Source organism: Drosophila willistoni, unplaced genomic scaffold (assembly GCF_018902025.1).
Source record: "Drosophila willistoni isolate 14030-0811.24 unplaced genomic scaffold, UCI_dwil_1.1 Seg485, whole genome shotgun sequence".
NCBI classification, from domain to species: domain Eukaryota; kingdom Metazoa; phylum Arthropoda; class Insecta; order Diptera; family Drosophilidae; genus Drosophila; species Drosophila willistoni.
Window position 1 is genome coordinate 1,780,190 of NW_025814416.1, and position 18,383 is coordinate 1,798,572.

Here is an 18,383-nt window from a genome sequence, read left to right on the forward strand (position 1 = left end):
GGTGTAGCCTCTGTGTCTGCCAAGACACTCTAATTGTAATGAAGAATGGAAGGATGGGGAATTGTAAATGTAATGGACCCAGGCCGCGTCCTGTTTTACCCCATATGGTTCCGACAAAAGCGCTATGTCGATGCCCAGATCAATAACAGTCTGCTTCAGCAAATCCTGTGCAGCCCTGCAATGGTTTATATTAAGTTGTAGAAACTTAATTTTTGCACTTGTTTGTTGCCTTGACATACAACGGGCATCCTCTGCTCAGAGTGTTATGTGCCTCGTTCTTTTTGCCGTACCTAGTACATAAGATGCACTTTGCGTCGTTGTTGCAGTCTTTAGATGCGTGACCGCTCTCTGCGCAGTTGAAACATAGGCTGCTGGCCTCGTGCTCCTTCTTGCACCTGCACCTAGCTGATGTATGCCCAAAGTCGAGACATTTGTAGCACCTCCTTGGCTCTATCTTGGCTCTTATTCTGCATTCTGCAAGACCAATGCGAACCGTTCTTGCAGCAATCATTTTCGATGCGTGATTGGCATTCAGCAGCATTGTCGCAGTTTGCGTACCCCTATATGCCTTCCGCATCTTGGGAAACGATTCAGCGTCACTCTATATGTGTGTGTATGTGTGTATTTTATTTATTTATTTACGTCAACTAACAAAGCAGTCGACGAAAAAGCTTAAGCTAAAGACAGATAGTAATTAATTGAAGAAGGTAGCTTAGCTTTATACACAACTAAACATCCCCGACCCGGTGGAGGTGTTTTATTTGCACAAGGTGCCATTGGTTTCGCTGTAGATGATTAAAAAGTATAGCGCGAAGAGAAGTGACAGAAAGATGAGGAGAAATAAGGTGAGAAAGGTTGTTAAAAGATTGGCAAAGAACACGAAAAGGTTCGTGAAGAGAGTATATACTCAGACATCTAGCAAGGTGAGTAGGAAAAAAGTTTCTGGTCCGACGTGAGGGAACACAAAAATATAACGTATCTAGTAAGTTAGTAGAAATGACTTCGCCGTTGACAAGTTTATGGAGAAAAAGAATGCCAAAAACGAGCCTACGGTTGTAAAGTGAAGGAAGATTAATAAGAAGAAGTCTGTCAGAATAAGAAGGTAGGCGAAGACACGGGTCCCAATTAAGACCGCGTAACGCACAACTTAAGAAATTGCTTCTGTACCGATTCAATACTACGCTGGTGAACATCATATTGCGGATTCCACACTGGCGAGCAATATTCTAGAGGGCGAACGAACGAAGTGTCTAAAACATTTTTTAAATAGGGATTATCAAATTCTTTGGCCCAACGTTTAATGAAGCCAAGAAGGCTACATGCTCTATTGACAATAGAAGAAATATGAACATTAAATGAAAGTTTTGTGTCAAACATAACGCCTAAGTCTTTGAACTATGGTACACAATCTAACAGAACAGACTTAATCGAGTAATGAGCTAGGAACGGAGACAAACGACTGAAAGTCATAAAAGAACACTTAGAGGCATTAAGGTGTAATTTATTAACGTGGCACCAATCACAGAACGCATCGAGATCTGATTGCAAGTACTGTTGGAAAAAAGTAGCATTATAGGTGTTCACGCCACCGGGTGAACAGCAGAGAGTAAGGGGTAGGGTTTTTTCCAAAACCGAATTCGGTCATACTGAGGAGGGTGACGAAGGGTTCTCCTGTAAATCGCCATATTCAATCCAGTACGAGCATCTAACCCGAACACCCGTTCTTTCATTGCGCTTTTGCTTTCGATAATATACCTTTTTTCAACCCGAAACATTCTCGTGTGTGTCGGGACATCTAACATGTAACATAAATAGAAATAAACCAGAATTAATCTTAAACGAAGTTCTCGCGCGTTTTAATTCCATTACTCACTCACCAGACCCCTGCAGAAATTGGCACCCGCCCTCCACAAACAACAGGAATACCAAATCTTGACGTCATCTGAAAACATGAGCACGCGTGAATGAGCCAAGGCCAAAGGCAAATCATTTATAAACAATGTAAATAACAGTGGGCCCAGATGACTGCCTTGGGGTTGAACTGACGTAACTCGAACAGTTTTAGATAAGATACGACTTTAACCAAGCCAATAGTTTCGGGAAAAACCCCATGATGTTAAGTTTCGCGAGAATCATAAAATGATCAACCGTATCGAAAGCTTTACTAAAGTCAGTATAAATAACATCAGTTTGAGCAGTCCTCGGTAGATGAGTTGTCTAAGTGACCTAGTCATTTAGTCAACTGAACAACGAGGATCCGGGTTCGAATCCCAGGCTAGTGTATGGATGTAGTTTTCGTCTAAGCCGAAGGCCTTAGTTGCCAGTGGTTGTAAAATATAGTTAGGTTGATAGTTTACAAATATATCCTATACTTTAATACAATACAATACAACATCAGTTTGACACTTTTTACGGAAGCCATGGTGTACAAGGGTAGTCAATTCTAAAACGTTGGTAAGCGACGAACGACCTTTCATGAAGCCATACTGACAAGGAGAAATAGTGGATCTGGATAGGTGTTGAAGGGAAGACGTAATAATTTTCTCAAACAGCTTAGGTATTGCCGAAAGTTTGGCAATGCCACTGTAGTTGGAAATATCTGATTTGCTACCCTTTTTAAAAAGCGGAATAATAAAAGACAAAGCTACAAGTCTCACTTGATATAAAGAATAACCGAGATAAAGGCTTAGATAAGAAAATCGAATACATTTTAAGGATGCAACTAGGTATATTATCAGGCCCAGGTACGAAGGAAGACGTCATAGATGACAAGCTAGAGATAATACAGTCTTCAGTAATACTAGGAAAAAACATACAATTTAAATGTGGGATTGAAAAGGGATAGGGAGTGGGTTCCGAAACAGTAGTAGAATAAGTCGACTGAAAGAATTTAGCAAACAGATCTGCAATATCTGAATCATTATTAGCAGTCTGGTCATTAAGTCTGAAGGTGGAAGGTAGTAAATTAGAGCGTCTTTTGGAATTAACAAAGTTATAAAATCTTTTGGGGTTCTTATAAAATTCAACCTTACAGCGAACGATATAATTATTGTAGCATTGAGTATTTAAAAGACAAAATTGAGATTTGGCTATACAAAAACTTGCATAGCAAAGTCGCGAACCAATTTTTTTAAATCTTAAAATATCTCGATTTAATGTTACAGAGATTAGAGAGCCTACGTGTTAACCAGACTGGCGCGCTGGAGACGGTAGAGGCATTCACATAGAGAATGCATTTATCAATTAGAGAATTAAGAGCAGAGTAGAAAAACTTTACTGCACTATCTATATCGCAGCACTCAAATAGTAATGACCAATCAAAAGAGAAAATAAGGCTGTTAAAAAGATTGAAATTTGTTTTACGAAAACATCTATGACGAGACTTTGAAATGTTATTAAACGAATTAGTAACGGAATTGTAAGAAATTAAAAAGAAAATTAAAATCACCTAAAACTATAAGAACATCACGATCTTTAAGACGACCAAAAATAGTTCGTAAAGCATCAGCATGGTGCACGTAGATCATGATATCAGAAGCTGGAGGAATATATGAACAAGAAATATATAAGCTAAAGTTGGAACATGTAACTTCGACGCAAATAAACTCAACACCTAAGGGCAGATCAATCGGCACAACACTTGAACACAAATTCGAGTTGACAGCAATGAGTACTCCACCATGACCAACACGATCAAGCCTATAAGAAATAAAGTTATTAGAAAGAATTATCCAAAACAGAGGAGTTGAGCCAAATTTCAGAGAAAGCTAATATGTCAGCCGAAAAGGTTTGGCTATCACAGAACAGGTTCGATAGCTTGGTAAGAAGTCCTCTTACATTTTGATAACGAATGGACGGGAGCGCTTATTGGGCGCAAACTCGTGTACAACTAGGGCATCTGGCCAAAAATTAGTGTCAACTATAGCTGAGAAATTCTCATTAGGTACTGTAATTTTAAAAGAGGAGATTTCGGGAGGCCTTAAAACTTAAACTTTTGAATTAAAACCTTGGCATGGCATATATAATGGTGGAACAAACTTGAATTGCGAATTAGAGTCACACTCGTTAGACAGCTGTTTGGCCAGTTTGTTTAAAAAAAGAAACTTTAAACGAAGATCCCTATACATACGGCTAAAATCAAGCTGCTGGCTGGCACAAAATGGGTAAGTCCAGCACATTAAGACAAGCTCAGGCTTAGACACAGACAAACCAGAAAATTTGGCATAGTCGCGACCATTGAGGCCAGCACACTTTAAGTGATTAAGATTATCGCAGAGCCAACAAGATATTGCTCTATACTGATCATCAAAACGATCAGAATGCTTGCAAGTAGGTAGACAACAAACCATCTAAAAGCCAAAAGAAACACAAAGCCAAAAGAAAAAAAAAACCAGAGGGCCGGGGCTAACTTCGACCGCGTCAAAGTTTGTATACCCTTGCAACTTTTTTGGTAAGTTTTTCCTTACCTATAGCCATCAAAGTGGAAAAACGTTTAAGCTAAAAGGGCTAATGTGTCCGAAAGAACGGCCTACAATCTTAGCATAGGAAATAGCGAAGATATTGATCAAAGTCACTGTTTTCCACCGATCGTTCCTATGGGAGCTATATGATATAGTAACCCAATCTTTATCAAATTTGGCACAGTCATTAACAGATATATTAAACTAACAAATGTTTAATTTGAGTTTAATTAGCAATCGCGTCAAAAGTATCGAAGTTATTGACAAAAGTCACTGTTTTCGAAAGATCGTTCCTATGGGAGCTATATGATATAGTAACCCGATCGTGATCAAATTTGGCATACTCGTTTATATGTATTATAAACTCACCAATATTAAATTTCACTACAATAGTTTAAAAAATAACGAAGTTATTGAGAAAAGTCACTGTTCGTGACTTTGCGGTTTGTATGGGAGCTATATAATATAGTGGTCCGATCCGGCTGAATCCGAGATATACAACCCTTGCAGTAAATACAAGCCTACATGCAAAATTTCAACTCTGTAGCTCTAACGGTCTAGGAGGAGTTTGCGTTGATCCAGACGGACGGACAGACGGACGGACGGACGGACATGGCTATATGAACTCGTCTCGTCGTGCTGATCAAGAATATATATACTTTATATGGGCGGAGATGCTTCCTTCTATGCGTTGCACACTTCTGACCAAAATTAATATACCCTTTTTGCAAGGGTATAAAAATACATAAGAATATATAGAAAAATTTAAATATACAGCACAAAGATAATTATCGATAAAAAATCAATAAATTACAAATAAAACAAGGAGACATCTAGAGTGCACAGCACAATAGAGATTGCAAGAACAGTTATAAGCGGAGCTTTGAGAGGCGGCCTTACAAAAGTGATTACGCGGGAGAGAAGCTGAGCACAAGCACAAAGCAGAGAATACAACAAAACCACTAGCACTGATGGTATGCTGGGGGCGATGAGGGGAGCAACTGCAGAAGCAATGACGAGAGAGAAAAAGAAAAAAAATTAAATGCACCAAGCACTAATCACGAAAAAGAAAAAACTGTTTAAACTTTTGAATTTTTTACAATTCAACTGCCGCCGTGTACAGACGTGTTTTTTAATGCACTCCGCAAAAATTGAGTGTAAAAAAAACAGACCGCGCTTGCAAAAATTTGTGTAGGGATCTCAGTCGCCTCAGAGACGCCTATTTACAATCATATTGCTACTAGATTGTTTTAATGGCAATAAATACTAAGTTGCAACAACAAAGTGCTTAATTTTTGGAAAAGCCATGTCCACCAATTCGGGCCCAAGCTCTCTCGATCCCCACCAGCAACAGCTACAAGAACTAATTGTACAACAACAACGTGAGCGTCGACTCTCGGTCCAACGCAACAACGCGTACTTTTCGGTGGTGTCGCCGACCCCACTAAATGCTAAAGTAAGCAATAATACCGAAAGTGCCAGCCGCTCAGCAAGAAACAGCAACTTACCGTGGAGAGAGCAGTGTGCTTCTCCATCAATATAGATAACTGGGTCACCGATTGCACCGACCAGCACCGTCAGCTCGTTGACAGCGACTGCAACGGCTGCCGAAGTATTGACTTGCTTCAAGCCGTCAACGACAAGTAGCCCAGAGTCAGCCACAATAGTAAACCCAACGACTTCTGTCCAAACTGGAATGGATAGATATATTAAAATAACTAAGCGGAAGCCAAGCCCGCAAAAGAAAAAAGTGGCAATACACCGAAAATAACCAAACCAAATGAACGAGTAGCACCCCTTAGCGGGAATCGTTTTAAAATTCTTGCCGATCAGCAAGACGATCAAGCCGGAGCTGTAAATCGGCTAGACCACCCCCTTTATACATCCGTGGACCCAATTACAGCGCCCTGATTTCGAAGCTAGTAGAAACAGTAGGGGCAAATAACTTTGTTATAACCCCACTTAGTAGGGGTAATATTAAAGAAATTAAATGTCAAACCCAAACTGAGGACAATTTCCGCATCATCGAAAAGTATCTCCGTAATGCTAACATCAACTTCTATACCTACCAACTAAAAAGCAGTAAAGGGCTCCAGGTTGTGTTAAAGGGAATTGAGCCATCGGTCCCTACTCAAGAAATAGCAGACGCGTTGGTCGAAAAAGGGTTTGCGGTCAAGTCCGTTGTCAACATCATAAACAGGAACAAAGTCGCACAGCCGCTCTTTAAAATCGAGCTCCAACCAGATGCAAAGCGGTCGAAGCCAAATGAAGTGCACCCGATCTACAACCTACAGCTTCTATTGCACAGAAGAATCACCGTAGAGGAGCCCCATAAGAGACGCCAACCACCGCAGTGTAAAAACTGCCAGGAATACAACCACACCTCTAACAATTGCAATCTTAGGTCAGTGTGTGTTGGCTGCGGCGAACATCATGAAGATGGAATTTGCACCAAGGACAGAAACAACGTCGCACTAAGACTATGCAGCAACTGTGGAGGGAACAACACGGCCAACTACAGAGGATGTCCTGTCTTTAAGGATCTTAAATCACACCTAAACGGGCGCAAACCCCCAGCTGGACCAAAAATCATCTTCAACGCCTCCAAAACTACACCGGAGGTCTTCTTCGCCAAGGCTGCTAGATCATCCAACATGACTGCTACAACCAGTCCTAGTGTATCCTTCGCTAGTGTGCTCCGAACTGGACAGACGGAGCCCGCGAAAGAGACACCGTCACTCCGCCATCTACAGAATCCGCAACCTAGCGCATCAGAGCTTGGCCAGCAAACTCCAAGTGGTCTAGAGGCCCTATTGATCTCACTCAATCAAAACATGACCACTTTTATGACGTTCATGCAAAACTGTATGCACGAACTGATGCGGAATCAAAACCTGCTTATCCAGAAGCTTATCGAGAATAAATAATGGCTTCCCTACGTCTATGTCTTTGGAATGCTAACGGCATCTCCAAGCACAAAAATGAACTGCAACTATTCCTAGACTCAAGTGAAATCGACGTTTTGCTGATTTCGGAAACACATTTAACATCAAAAAATAATTTTCAAATACCAAAATATACCTTCTACGCAACAAACCATCCAGACGGAAAAGCTCATGGCGGGACCGGTATCCTAATCAAAAACCGTATAAAACACTCGTTCCTTTAACAGATTTCAAACACAGCACCTACAAGCAACTGCTATAACCGTCCAAACCAGCTGCGGCAACACTACACTGGTTGCCCTGTACTGCCCACCACGCTTCTCAATCTCGGAAAAGGAATTTACCGATTTCTTTAACACACTCGGATATCGCTTCATTGCAGCAGGGGACTATAACGCCAAAATCCGCCTGGTAAATCCTAAAGGCAAGCAGATGTACAACACAATAGTCAACCCTCTCAATAAGATGGATTTCGTCTCACCGGGTAGGCCTACTTATTGGCCCACAGATCCACAGAAAGTGCCTGACTTGATTGATTTTGCAGTAACCAAGAGGACTCCACGTAATCGGATCACTGCGGATACACTGCTAGATTTAACTTCCGATCACTCTCCAGTGCTATTCACATTATTAACAAGACCTCAAGTACTTGATCGCCCTTATAGGCTTACAAACAACAAAACAAATTGGCTTAAATTTAAAATGTACATGAGTGCCCACATTGACTGTTCGCCGAAACTGGATGCTGCAGAGGACATTGATATGTGCGTCTCTGCACTTGAGTCGATGATGGGAACTGCAGCAAGAGTATCTACTCCACATGCCTCTTCTTACACTAAACCTGTTGACAGGCCTACGAACCGGCGGATAGAACAATTAGTAACGGAAAAACGACGCCTAAGAAGAGAATGGCAGATTACTCGATCACCAGCAGCAAAACTTCGCCTAAGGCAAGCTAATCGCAACCTCTCCAAGGCGTTAAGACAAGAGGAAAGCTGGGCTCAAAGGAAATACATAGAAAAGCTCAATCCAACCAGCACTAAACATCCTCTGTGGAAAGCCCATCCAATTTTAAGCGCTCCTACAGAGACAATTTCACCGATAAGAAGTCCAACCGGTGGATGGGCCAGCAGTGACGAAGAGAGGGCATCCGTATTTGCCACACATTCCAGCCAAATCCAACATCAAACTCATCTGTACTTCCCCCTTCGAGCACATTAACGGATAGTGAGTACTCGGAACTCCAATCGGACGAGATCACTGCAGTTATTAAAAACCACATAAAACCGAAAAAAGCCCCTGGCCATGACCTAATCACACCGAAAATGATCCTAGAACTCCCTATCATTGCAATACAATATATCTGCGAACTGTTCAACACTATAATAAAAATTGGCTACTTCCCAAGAACATGGAAAAAGTCCACTATCATCATGATTCCTAAAGTGGGAAAGGACAAAACCCAGCCATCATCCTATAGGTCAAATAGTTTGCTGTCATGTCTTTCGAAGCTTTTTGAAAAGGTCCTGCAGATCCGCCTAAACTCATTTCTGGCATCGGAGAACACAATCCCTTCACACCAGTTCGGCTTCCGCGAAAAACATGGTACAATTGAACGAGTCAATCGCATAACATCCGAAATACGAACAGCATTCGAACTAAAAGAATACTGTGCGGCTGTCGTTCTCGACGTTGCCCAGGCTTTCGATAGAGTTTAGCTGGAGGGTCTGATGTTCAAAATCCGGCAAAAACTGCCACAGTATACACACAAACTCATGGAATCTTACCTTTACAATAGGAAATTCGCTGTAAGATGTAATGGCTTCGTCTCGGCTGATTTTGAAATCAAAGCTGGTGTACCGCAAGGCAGTGTACTCGGCCCACTGGTATACCTGCTGTACACTGCAGACTTACCAACGAGTTTAGGACTTACAACGTCCACTTTTGCCGATGACACGGCAATCCTCAGCAGATCAAAATGCCCAATACAAGCCTCTGCAAAATTAGAGGAACACCTCAAGGTGGTAGAGGAATGGCTAGCAACCTGGCGTATCCGGGTCAACGAGCAGAAATGCAAACATGTTACATTTACGCTTAACAGAAGAAACTGTCCAGCTCTAATGCTAAACAACGTACCAGTTCCCCAAGCCGTGAATGTCACTTACCTTGGCATCCACCTAGACAGAAGACTAACTTGGCGCAAGCACATCGAAGCAAAAAAGTCACAGCTTAAACTGAAAGCGAGTAACCTTTATTGGATCATCAATGCTCGGTCCTCTATACGTCTGGAGTATAAAGTCCTCCTATACAACTCCGTACTGAAACCCATTTGGACTTACGGAGCCGTATTATGGGGAAATGCAAGTACCAGCAATGTCGATATTATACAAAGAGCGCAGTCGAAGATTTTAAGATCAATCACGGGGGCCCCGTGGTATATACGAAACGACAACATTCAAAATGATCTTAATATACCTAGCGTAAAATCTGAAATAGGTAGTCCACAACTAAAGTATTCTGCGAAACTGGATGCACACCCAAATGTTCTTGCCAATGCCCTTACGCGAACTAATAATAGAACTCGTCTTAAAAGAAATGACAGACCAACCCAATAACAAGTGATTAGACAAAAAGAAAAATCTCAAACTTGTTGTTAGGCTCTAATTTAAGAGTAGATTCAACAAATATATATTAAACATTACAAAAAAAAAAAAAAACAGTTTAATTTGGCGAATTATGGAAATAAAACACAAGGGTGTCAAACAAACAACACCAGCGAAAGCGTAAACAAACTAAGCACAATTAAAAATTGAGAGAAAACAATAAATATATGCTTTCACGTCAGAAAGCAGAAGCTTAACTTCAAAATTTGTCAATATGTTAAACGTTTGACAAATTCTTGGAACCGCGTTAAAACACTTTTGTTTTTTCTCTTTCAGATCTCACTTTAAATAAAGAAAATTACTTTTACATAAATTTGTCCATCTTATTCCTCATTTTAGCAATTCTTTACTATTTTTTCACATCATTTAGATTCATACTTTTTAGTTAGGTTCAACCGTAATATTTCTCTTCGTTTAAGTTAGGTTGAGCCCCCATATTTGTGGGATTTGCGCCCACAAGAATTAGAATAGTTGTTATGTTAAGTATAACAATTAATTAGGTAATTATTATCGGAACAAAAGGTTTTGACAAATTATGTATAGATTCATTTACACACACGTCGTTCTTCGTTTTTTCTAGACTCCTCGTTTTTATCTCTGCCTTGCCCCTTCGTCTTCTCTTTTATTGCCACCTCGTCGATCAGCTGCTTCGGGAGTAGATCTGGCCTTACAGCATTGCCATACCATCCCCACAGAAGTAAGGGACATACAGAAGCAATGGATTTGTTACCATAGCCAAATGCTACAGAGTGGAGTAACCGAACACCTCTATTTCACAGATGGAAAAAATGAGGAAGGTTTAGATATGGCAGCCAGATTAATAGCCAAAGGAGAGTTGAAGCGTTATGAGAACGCTAATGTTAGCCAGGAAAAATTTCAAGAAAAGGTCCGCCAGCTCCAGGAATATTTGGACATGGTGAGCAAAGATTTACGTACGATAGACAATAGAACAGGAGAAATGTATATTAAAATAATAAAATTCTTGTTCAGGAAAGTAAAGATGTGCCAAGCTTATACAGATTGTAGTGAACGCGTAGTGAATGGTGTATCGTTAATTGACACTAAAGCAGTTCGGTGCACCAGGAAACTGTAGGCTGGCGTGCACTTATTACCCGGATGGGGTGGGGTTCTTGCCTAGTCTTATCGTACTTCACAATTAAAGAAAAATTAAGTGCACTATCGGACATGCTAAAGAAAATTCACCAAAATAAGTATAAGGATTATCGCTTTCTGTAAACTAAGACCAAAATCTGTGGACCTGTCAAGAAAATGTGGGGATGCTTTGCTGGTTAACGCATCTGCCTTCTCTACCCTCCCTTGGCAGTTGGCATACATATTTCATAACTGCCCCCAATATAAGGCTACGAATTATACTAGCGATACAAATTATACTAGCGATACATTTGGTATGGATTTTATGTAGGTGACGGAACTTCAAGTTTATTCACTGTTCACGCCACCGGGTGAACAGCAGTGAGCGGCGAAGAGCAGTGAGGAGTGAGGAGGGTTTTTTGATCCTCGGCATCTACGGTCACACCAGGAGGAGTGACTTGATTTTTCCAATGGGCATCGCCAATTATTCTGAACCGAGATTTTCACCCGAACACCCGTTCATCTCCTTTATATTTTGCTCGAATTGTAAATCTGTTCAACCCGTAACATTCTCGTGTGTGTCGGGATATACCAAGAAATAAATCAAAAATAGAATTAAAACGAAGTTTTTCGCGCGTTTTAATCATTCTACTCACGTACCAGACCCTGAAGACATTGGCACCCGCCAACCACTTGAGGCTTATTCGGGTCCTTCCGCCCCTCCACAAAACAGTGGTCCTTCGAGCCGGATATCCTTCCGCTCCTCCAGCTTGCATCGGCGGAATCCCTGATAAGTACAAAAATTTCATTATTCATTTCATTTGCCCCTACATACTAATAAAAGTGTGAGGTTTTCCCGCTTCTCCATAGCGACCTACACACTTTTACATATTGTATGTACATACCTGACCTGTTCCATGGTTACATGGTAGTTCCTAATCCTTAGCGTGTTTGTCCAACGTTCTCGTTTTACATTCCACGATTATCCATTTTTATTTATGTTTTTTCCTCGCACTTGGCCAATTCCACTTTTTTTACATATGCATTCACATGTACATGTAGTTTCCACAGCTGTTTGCCAAGTCCGCGTAAAAGTTTAAAAAACAAAAAAAATATTAAAGTGTTATAAGAAAAATAAGAAAAAAAATTAATCAAAGTGTTCACCGCGTTTTCTTATGTGTTGGAATAATTATTTTAATGCCAAACTAATTTCCGCACGCGCGTATCTACGTACATACATACATCGTCATCTGTTGATGTACGCGCATATGTACATATCCATATACATATAATCCCTTCGCCCATTTACCACAACACAAAAGGCAAAAATATTTTTTTTAATAGCACTTAACGTATGCACCGCGATTTCTTGCGCGTTCGAATTGGTTGCGAAATTAATTTCCTCACGCGCGTCTTTGCAAACGGTGCACTTGCTTACATATGTACATACATACTTACATAGTCATACATTGCACATATGTACATATCCACAACACATAATCCAGTTCGGTGTCGCGCATTGATTTAACAAAACCCCACATCCAATTAAATGACAATTACTTACGTTTTTGTTATGAACAACGCGTACATATCTATATACTCACCTGTGTACTTACGCATGGACGTACATACATAGATCAAAGCATTTGTCGATATGCATTGATCGTGTGTTTTGTTTGCCTTCGCGCACAACACTCGCGGTGTGTAAACAAAAAAAAAAAATTATTAACCTAATTAAACAACAAAATCAAAAACCAAATATATAAACAGCGGCCGACAGCTGTTTTCGAAGTAGTGGTGACACGTGAGTCGAGGCGTGATATCAATAGGCGGCTCAAGCGCGCCAAATTCAAATCACATCATTTCCAATTCCCTTTTTTCGCCTAATTATATATCCCCCCATATTTATAAATAAATACATATATATTTTTTCCAGCACTATCGTGCCCACATTTATATATCCGTCCATATTTATAAATTATTTATATAATTTTTCCGGCCAACTTTTGCGCTCATATATGTATCCGCCCATATTTTTAAATAAATACATATATATTTTTTCCAGCACTATCGGGCCCATATTTATATATCCGTCCATATTTATATATTATATATATAATTTTTTCGGCCAGTATTTTGCGCACATATATATATCCAGATCCAGATTTATACAAAAACGTATTTTCTTTTTACCCTATACATCTTTATTTATATATTTCCTCCGTGTTATGTTTATACGTATTCCCATCGTTACTTACGAATCCATACAAACTTGTTTTGTAATCATTTCGCTTCGTCTACGTGCAAGTTTTGATCCGCACTCGTGCGTTCGTATATTGTTCCGCATCTATCCCCATTAAAAGGGCTCCGTTTCCGAGCCACACGCGAGAGAATTCTCCCGCAATCCTGCGGTGCACAGTAAGAAAGCTCTTGCGTCCTCATACAGTCCACTTCTCATTTCCTGTGGTTTTTTTCCAAAACAAAAAAAAAAAAAACGCACAAACTCGGTGCTCGACGGTAAGGTCGTCCCCTGAGTATGTCCACGGAGCCGTCCAAGACTGCGCCGAAGTCTAACAGTCTTTCGTCTCCCTCTGCAACTCCGGAGAAGGTTCAGCCTCCGATAACTCCGGTGACCGTGAAGCGTACGGATATTTCGCGCAAGTTCTCGTCTGTTCGCAGCCGCAGCGAATCCCCAAGATCCCGTCCGTCTTCGTCCAGCCTCCCTCAGGGTCGCAGATTCTCGGTTAAAGACTCGAGTGAACACAAAGGTCGTTCCAAGCTTTCAACCCAGACCCAGATCCCGCACGTTCTTGTGACGCACTTTTCTGACGCTCCCGTCACCCGATCCGTATCACAACAGCGCAGAGAACACTCCAGAATGTCCCTCTCCGATTTCATTCTGGCGTGCGACGCATTGACTCTGTTTGAAGCTCGGGAGAGTGAAGCTCTAACTTCTGAAGTGCCCTTGTTTTCCATTAAAATGCACTTAGAGCAGCTCAAATCCCTTTGGTCAACTGTCGAGATGGAATACTCCCGTTGTCACAAGGCCTTGACAGTCCAAACCGACGAGGAAAGCTTGGCAAACATAAGCCACATCAAGGCGAAGCACGAATACCCTTATGCGGCGTATGTGCGAGTCGGGACGTTGTTCGGAGAACGCATCGAACAGCTCTCGGCACAGATGACGAGTCTTATGCGTCAGCCAAACGCTCCGTCGAGGCCGGCGGGGCATAGAGTTCCTCCGTGTGAGGTGGAGACATTTGATGGCGACAGCCTAGCATGGCCCACATTCCGCGATTTGTTCGCCGCCATTCATATCGCCAACCCGTACTTGTCACAAGTGGAGAAGCTCTATCACTTGAACACCAAGACGCGAGGGGAAGCGAAAACCATCAAGTCCCCCCTGACGAATGAGGGTTTCCAGGCCCCGTGGGAGAACCTCACCGCACGGTACGAAAATAGCCGTCTGCTTGTCATGACTCAAGCCAGACAACTCCTTCAGATTCCCGCGGTGGCACAAGAGTCGGGCAAATCCTTGCGAGAGCTGCAGACTGCGTTTCAAGGGTGTTTTACCGCGCTTGAGCGTTTGGGATGTACTGAGAATTGGGATGTCTTACTTATCGCCATCTGCACTAGCAAATTGCCGAAGGCCACAATCCTCCTGTGGGAGCAATCAGTGCCTGGACGCCACCGAAGAACATAAGTCGGCCCCAAGTGTGCAATCCATCCCCATTGGCCCCCGCAAATCCTCTGCAACGATGAAGGTCCAAGCGTTCCCCGCGAAAGCTCAGCTCAAACCGGCTTCTTGTAAGCTGTGCCACCGGGAGAATCACCCAATACGGCTCTGCCCTAGTTTTCTTGATATGCCTGTTCAGAGGCGGCTGAAAACCATTAGACAGCAGGGACTTTGTCTGAACTGTTTTGCCCGCGGTCATCAAGTGAAGGGCTGCTCCAGTGCGCCATACCTGCAAGGAACGTCATCATACTCTGTTGCATCCTAGTGATGTGTCCGTGCCCTCGCCGACCGCTGCGCAAGTCCCACCATCCAGCGCCACAGAGCGTCCGTCCACGAGCAACCAGCTCACAAATGCTCAAAGTTATTTTGCATCTACCCCAGGCAGAGGCCTTTTAGGCACTGCGATTGTCACTCTGCACCATCGTGGTGTGGATCACCATATTCGGGCGCTGATCGACTCTGGGGCCGATTCAACTTTTCTCTCCGAGCGCGTCTTCAGCATGGTCCAGCCCCCCTTCTACCCAGTAGACGCCGCGGTTACCGGCATGGGCCAGAGTGATGTAGGCTGCGCCGACAAGGTGTGTCTGCTAATGCTGTCTCCCCCGTGTGACAGACTGAACAAGATTGAGGTCTCCGCCCTGGTCGTATCCAAATTGTCAGGGGCCATTCCAACGGCTCCATTCCTTAATACGGTTCCGACGCAGTGCCTCGATCGCCCCCTGGCTGACCCGTACTACAACAAGCCCGCGCCTATTGACATGATTATCGGTGTAGACCTGTTTCCCCACATCCTCGGAGAAGGGATCAAAAAGGATATTGGTGAGTTCGTCGCGCTAAAAACCATCTTTGGATGGGTTCTGTGTGGGGCTATCATGCCTGACCCTCCGGTGTCTCGATCAGTTTTCGCGGCACAGACGCGAGTTAGTCCAGAAGCAAAACTGTACTCCTCACCAAGTTTTGGGAGGTGGAAGACCTTCCCGCAAAGCCGGAAAAGGAGGATGACGTATTCTGCGAGCGGAACTTCCAGGAGACCACTCAAAGAGGAAAGGACGGCCGATATGTTGTGTCCCTACCGTTCAAAGGTCCGAATAGCATTGACTTGGGCCACTCAAGACCGATCGCGCTGGCTCAATTCCTGCGGAATGAAGCACGCCTTCTCAAGGATCCCGTACTAAAAACGCAGTACGATGCCATTATTCAAGAGTACGAGGAATTGGGTCATATAATTCGGGTGACGCCGCCTCAAGATGGGAAAAACTTCTATCTCCCCCATCACGCGATGTTTAAGCCCGATAGCACCACCACTACCACCAGGTACGCGTGGTATTTAACGCGTCGAGCCCCTCCACACGAGGCGTCAGCCTCAACGATGTCTTGCACACCGGCCCCACTCTTCAGGCCGATCTCACGCTTCAGGTACTGAAATGGCGGTTCTTTCAATTCGTTTTCAACGCCGACATAACGCAGATGTATCGACAAATCCGAGTCGACCCCAGGCATACACCCTTTCAGCGGATCCTCTACCGAGACCGCTGCGGCAACATTCAGGATTATGAATTACAAACTGTCACGTTTGGGGTTAACTGCGCGCCATTCTTGGCGATCCGAGTCCTTTTACAACTGGCACAAGACGTGCAAGCGATGTATCCTCATGCGAGCGAAATCCTTCGGAACTACATGTATGTTGATGATGTCCTTGCCGGCGCTCACACTGAAGCCGACGCCCGTCTCGCCATACGAGAGCTTCAAGCGGCCCTCCAATCTGCAGGCCTCCCGCTTCGGAAGTGGACTGCCAATAAGAAGGAAGTACTTCAAGCCATTCCGAGAGAGCACCTGCTGCGAGAGGACTTTCTCGAGCTGGAAGACGCGAGCACTGCAAAAACCTTGGGCATCGGCTGGCAAGCTGTCGAGGAGGTCTTCTTCTTCACCGTAGCGGACCCCCCCTTGAAGGAGTCGATATCCAAGAGGCAGGTTCTGTTCCATATCGCTAAACTCTTCGACCCCGCTGGTTGGCTAGCCCCATTTGTCATCCGAGCGAAGATATTCATGCAGCAAATCTGGCTTACCGAACTGGGCTGGGATTATGTTCTGCCGCCTCTCCTGCTGCAGCAATGGCACGAATTCCTGCAGGATTACCCAGGCCTCAGTCGACTCCGCATTCCCCGTTGGCTAAACACCAGCGATAAGCTCTCGTGGGAGCTTCATGGCTTCTATGACGCGTCACAGAAAGCGTATGGAGCAGCCCTATATGTGCGGGTTCGGTACGGCGATCAAGTAAGAGTCCATTTACTAAGACCCGTGTAGCTCCAGTCAAAACAGTTTCGCTGCCTCGGCTGGACTTGTGCGGAGCGGTTTTGCTAGCCGATCTCTGGGCGTCGATCGTTCCAGAGCTCCCAATCCCACCTGCAACCTCCCAGTTTTGGACCGACTCTACCATCGTGTTGGCTTGGCTCAATAATACGTGCAGTTGGTCCACCTTCGTGGCCAATCGGGTATCCAGCATCTTCAAGAGCACCAGTGGCCAAAGCTGCTCACATCTGCGCTCCGAGGACAACCCCACTGATCTGGCGAGCCGTGGAGTCTCCGCGGCCAAGTTATCGGCCAGCAGCCTCTGGTGGCATGGGCCGGACTGGCTCCAGCGAGCCCCCGAGTATTGGCCAACTCCCCATAACGAACTCCCAGACACCCAGCTGGAGCAACGAGTGCCAGTGCCACACCACCGCGACCACCCTACTCGAGGACGTCAGCGAACGTTTCTCGGACTATGGTAGGGCATTACGAGTCATCGCGTACATCCTACGCTTCGCCACCAAAAGGATTTCGACGCCTTCCACGGTTCGCCTCACCAATGATGAACTTCTCTCCGCCGAGCGCGCCTTGATTCGGACCTCTCAGCGTCGGGAATACCTCGCGGAGATACGGGCCCTGGGTGAAGGGCGACCCCTGCCATCATCCAGCACGCTACTCAATCTGAATCCATTTCTCGACCAGCATGGGATACTCCGCTCCTGCGGACGACTCCGGGCCGCTGAGTCCCTCCGATATGATGAACGTCACCCTATTCTCCTCCCCTATAGGACTCATTTCATTCGCCTGCTTGTCGAATTCGCCCACCGCATCACCTTGCATGGCGGCAATCAACTGATGGTGCGGTATCTGCGCACCAAATTCTGGATCCCACGGATCAAGAACATGGTGAAGTCTTACATCAAGGGGTGCAAAGTCTGCATCGTTCATCGTCGACGACTACAGACCCAGATGATGGGTGATCTCCCTCGAGAACGCATCACGTACTCCAGGCCCTTCACCCACACGGGCATTGACTTCGCAGGGCCGTTCGAGATCAAAAATTACACCGGGCGTGCGTGTCTCATAACTAAGGGTTATGTCTGCGTCTTTGTGTGTTTCAGCACGAAGGCAATCCATCTCGAGGCTACCTCCGACCTCACCACTGAACGATTTCTTGCAGCCTTCTCTCGGTTTGTCG